The sequence below is a fragment of the Podarcis muralis genome, chromosome 6 (genome assembly GCF_964188315.1).
Source record: "Podarcis muralis chromosome 6, rPodMur119.hap1.1, whole genome shotgun sequence".
Taxonomy (NCBI): domain Eukaryota; kingdom Metazoa; phylum Chordata; class Lepidosauria; order Squamata; family Lacertidae; genus Podarcis; species Podarcis muralis.
Window position 1 is genome coordinate 55753441 of NC_135660.1, and position 5455 is coordinate 55758895.

The window sequence follows — 5455 nt, forward strand, 5'->3', positions numbered from 1 at the left end:
AATCCTTGGCAACTGCACTTTGAAAAGATCTCCAGTATAGCAGAGTTGCTATAGCACAATCAAAGAAGACAGTACTGGGCTAGATGACTAGGTGACAGTACTGGGTGAGTCAGAGGCCACATCTGCACCTTACATTTAAGCACTCTCCTACCATTTTAACAGTGGTGGCTTCTCCCATAGAGTCATGGGAACTGTAATTTGTTACAGGTGATAAGAGCCCTCACAGAGCTACCATTTCCACATTGGTTTAACAACCAATCCTTCTTCTCAAGGAAGAAGGTCTGCTTCAGATATCTCAGTAGGTCTTATTTCTGTCCACCTCCAACTTACAAAACCTCCACTGTGTTGTTTGTATAACTGGGTGGTGTCATTTTGGTTGTTGCAATGGGAGCCAGAAATACTTTCCAATCTACTTCAGGTCACCCAGAAATCTATCAGTTGATCTTCTTTCTGTGCACCCCCAAAACAAACCCGCCACAGTCTTTGTCTTCTTTCATGGTTGGCACAGGTGGTTCCACATCGCCTTCCCCCCAGCTGCATTCATTCAGTCATTGGGGAGCAGTTGAAAGAGGCAAAACTCAATCTTTTCCAAAGCCCCATTCCCTGCCCATCTGCATGGGGAGAGGCAGAGCAGGTCGATAGCAGCTGGTGTGCTTCCTTCATGAGGTGCAGCAACAAAGGCCCAGCAAACACTAGCAAGAGAATCAAATACTTTATTGAGTACATACTATACCAAATGTTACACAAAGAAATCAGCCTCAGACATCGAGCTATTTTTCCTGGCATACAGCTGGAGGGGAAAAAATACACTAATATTTTATAAGCAGCCAATGCAGAGAAGGAAATATTCATTTTCCCTTCTATGCTTGTTTTGCCTACAATTCACCCACTGTATGTCTTGGTGGAGGTGGATGAGATTAATCTCTGCAAGAAGTGGAAAATAAATTGCCTTTCCGAATTAGCATGAACTGTTCATTTTTTCCTCTAGTCCACTTGCGGGATGGTGGGGTGGGGGAGAAAATGTTACATTTAGAGCTGTACATGACTTTTGTGCAAACAAATATGCCCATTCTGTGAACCAAGCAAGATTTGGTGTGAGTAGGCCACACATGTTTCATCATGTGTTCATGTTCAGAGCAAGAGATGGTGGAGTGGGGTGGGTTCTAACTTTTACATTCAGGGTTGTGTGGCCGAGGGTTTTTGAATCCTCTCCTGCCTTAAATCTCCAGACTCTTGTCACTTCAGGTGCATTTTAGTTTTGAAACCCTTTGCTCGCTCTAACACTAGAAGCTGAGAGAAAAGTGTGAAAATTTAAGCATTATTTATTCCTCTATTTATTTTTCTTCATTAAAGTATTTATTTTCCACCCTCGCATAAAACAGCAGGGCAGTGTGCAGTAATATAAAAATATTAAAAACAATTCAAAATGATCATTAAAATTACTGGCTACTCTAGGGGCATTTTAGACAACTGCATAAGCCTGTTGGCGGGGGGGTGGGTGGAGAGTCTATACTTGAAAGTCAATAGCAAGGCTGGCTGCCGAATCTCTGCTGGAAGAATGTTCTTCAACATGGTGAGGCAGCATGCATTGTTTGGTTGAAGGATTGGATAAAATTAGAAAGAGAAGAAATCCTCGATTTAGGACATGATAACAAATTTGGCTGGCATGCGTATTTATGCTATAAGAAAAATAAAAAACATAAAAGGTTTCATAATCATATAATAAGGAAAGCATTGATAAAGGTATGGAATAAATACAAAGATTTCTTAGAACCTAAAATACCATGGTGGTTGTCGCCAGTTGAGGCAATAACAATGAAACCGTTGAATAAAAAAGGAAACTGGCCAACATATAGAGATTTGTTAATAGAAGAAGAGAAAGGTTTGAAATTAAAAAGTTATGAAAATTTGAAAGTTGGTTCCATCACAGACAAATTAATGAGCAGTTTAAAGAAGATAACAAAAGGGAGTTCAGCTACACTATCTCAAACTTCCAAAAGGAAATTGTGGAGGGAAACATCAAATTACTGAAGAAAGTCACCATAAGACCTTCAGGTATAAGGCAACCTATAAAGTTAATAATAAATAATAATTTAAAGCAGGGAATTCACGGGGTAAAAGAACTTAAAACCAAAGAATTGCCAGTGTGATACAATGCAGGGGCTGTCATGATCCATTTCACAATATCTATATTGAGTAAACACTTTGCACAATGCTTTTGGAGCAGCAAGGAATTAAGCTTGCTACACAAATCTAAAGCAAATGTAGCCCTTTTAAACTGCATGTTTCATGAATGACAGGTCATGAAGCTGTTCAGAGCTCTCTCTTGTCTGGACCATCTGGGATAGGGTTTCCATCCAGAAATAATTTTTACAGGCCAGGATTTCACGTTCTTGTTTGGTTGCCAGAACTGTGGAACTAAAAAGGCCATTAAAAATCCAGCTGTATACGTATTTACTGTCATAATGCACGCATGTGTACTAAGGAGTCACTTGGGAACAGCAGCTGCCTTTGCAAAATAGTACACTTTTGCAAGCGCAGTAACTGCTATCATAGGTGCAGTGCATTGCCATGGGAGATGTGCCATTTTAGTGACATGCACAGATGAGTTTGCATGTGCAAATGACAGCTTCATGAGTTGGAGCTCTGAAGGGGGTTGCAGGAGAGGACCAAAAAGGTCGTGGGAGTCAGGTGAAGACATCCCTGCTTCAATTCTGATGTGAAGAACAGCGTGCAAAGGTGGCATGAAATGCAGCAGGGGGAAATGACATTGCTGCATTTTAAGCAGTTAATGTGACTGCAACCTTAGACAGTTGAATAATCTTAGCCAGATGGAGGAACATTCTCTTCACTAAGGAAAGGGACTGTTCATATTAAAGGACACTTTGCCTTAGGTCAGGCTTCCTCAACCTCGGCCCTCCAGATGTTTTTGGCCTACAACTCCCAAGATCCCTAGGTAGCAGGACCAGTGATCAGGAATGATGGGAATTGTAGTCTCAAAACATCTGGAGGGCAGAGGTTGAGGAAGCCTGTCTTAGGTAGTTTCAGGCTTGTCTACTGTACTTTGAAAGGAACTCTGCATCTGCTATGACACAGTCTACAGTTCCACGGTTTTTTAAAACAGAAAGGTGGCAAATCATAACCTAGGAACATTATCATGTTGCAGTGAGGAAAATACAATTCATTTCCAGGTTCTCAAAAACTCATTCTGATTCATGTTCACTTCATGATTTGATTGCCAAATATTAATTGAAGGGCATTCTGCATTATCTCAAGATTAGCTCTAGCGTGATTTTTAAAATTACTCTTATCAACCTCATTCTTTACGTTAATCAAACTAAAACCCAGCCGAACTGGCTAATAGGGTCACCCAAAATAACAGCAGAGACATCTGGCAGTATCAACTGATCCACAGTTCACTGTTCTCTTTAGCTACATGGTAACACGGGTGATGTTCATTGCATTCAAATGAGGCAGCCTTACTGTCATCAAATATTCTTCTCACAGCACCATCTTGCTGGCCAACAGTTTATGCATTCATTAGAAAAATCTGCTGTATCCAGTTTTCTTGATGCACTAAAAACAGAAGTGCATACTGCATGTTTTTGCTAAGTCAGATACAAACCTTGCTGCTTCTAATGAGCAATTTCAGTAAGCAGTAAACTCTAAACAGCTTCCACCTAATCCTCATACTTATCAAAAGCAACATTACTGACCGACTGGTTTTCAAGCAGCCTGACTGGGTTATTTTTTCTCACTTGGCTAGCTATGCGTGTGTGTGTGTTATTTTTGTAATATGTTCAAGTCAATTTCAGTATTAGGAAAGGAGCAATTTAGATTTGTACACATTTACATGGCTCAGCAGTACAGTACATGCAAAAAGTCCCAGGTTCAATCTCCAGTATCACAAGGTGGGGTTGGAAAAGGCTCCCATCTAAGGCGCTGGAGGACTGCTACCAATCAGTGCACTGAGCTAGGCAGACCAATGACCTGGCTTGGAATAAGGCATCTTATTCCAATGCACCATGTGGAATGATCAATAGCTAGGGAAAGAGGTATCACCAAACAACCCCGTCCATATTTAAGCTGCACCTGATGTGGGTGTTCAGCTGCCCCCCCATCTTATCTATTGGTCAAAATAACAGAGCTTGCTAGGGAGATACCTGTCCCACTGGAAAGCAGCAGGGCACAGAATTTGGCACTGGGTTTAAGGTAAAGGTAAAGTGACCCTGACCATTAGGTCCATTCGTGACCGACTCTGGGGTTGCGGCGCTCATCTCGCTTTATTGGCCGAGGGAGCCGGCGTACAGCTTCCGGGTCATGTGGCCCGCCTGACTAAGCCACTTCTGGCGAACCAGAGCAGCGCACGGAAACGCCGTTTACCTTCCCGCTGGAGCGGTACCTATTTATCTACTTGCACTTTTATGTGCTTTCGAACTGCTAGGTTGGCAGGAGCTGGGACCGAGCAACAGGAACTCACCCCGTTGCGGGGATTTGAACTGCCAACCTTCTGATTGGCAAGCCCTAGGCTCTGTGGTTTAACCCACAGTGCCACCTGTGTCCCTTGGCACTGGGTTTAAACAGCCCAATATGCAAGTCTTATTGAAAGGGATATGGAAGAAGCATGGGGGAATCATAGGAAAAGGGGGGGGGGTTAATGGCATCATGTAGATGGCCCCAGAAAGTAAGTGAATGGAGTGCAGCAATTTCAAAGTAGTATGGAAGCACCCTAGGATCATGCAGAACCTAAAGCAGCCACCAAGGGCTCGAGTACCTGTAAAATGGATGTATTGAAACAAATCTGAAATTGTTTAAATGACATTTTCCATTTATGATATATGAGCTTAAATATGCCTAGGTTTAATGAGACTTAATACCAGATTATATTAAAATCCCTTGAAAACATATACCAGGATGTCTGTAGTGGAATCCTTTACTTGCCTATATTTCTTCTGCAAAGGAAATATCTGCTTGCCATCATACTTAAAGGACTAGATGCTGCTTTTCTCTTAATTGTATACATCAGTTCTCTGGAATAGGCAGCCAATTATTGTAAACTATGTGTCAACAGCAAGTAGGTGACTAATTGTGGCCAGCTGAGGTTCATCTCAATCTCAGTCATCCAGACACACTGCTTAATTTGTTTGTGTGAAAATAATTGCTCATCTAGCAAACCTTGCCTCGTTTAGCTAATTCAGAAGAGTACTTCCCCTGAAATCATTTCCAAACACAGCCAATGTTATGATGGATAAGAGCTGTTTGTCACAAACCTTGTAGGGTGGTGAAGGTTCATTATAGATATACACAAACCATACTGTGCTAGCCTAGACCTTTCTAATTTCTTCTCAAATATATTCCTTCTGCCTCCTATGTTCCCTCCAAATAAATGGGTTCTCGTTTTCTTAAAATATGCCTCTTCTAAAACTCAGCTGTTGGTTTGAGAAGCTGTGTAAAC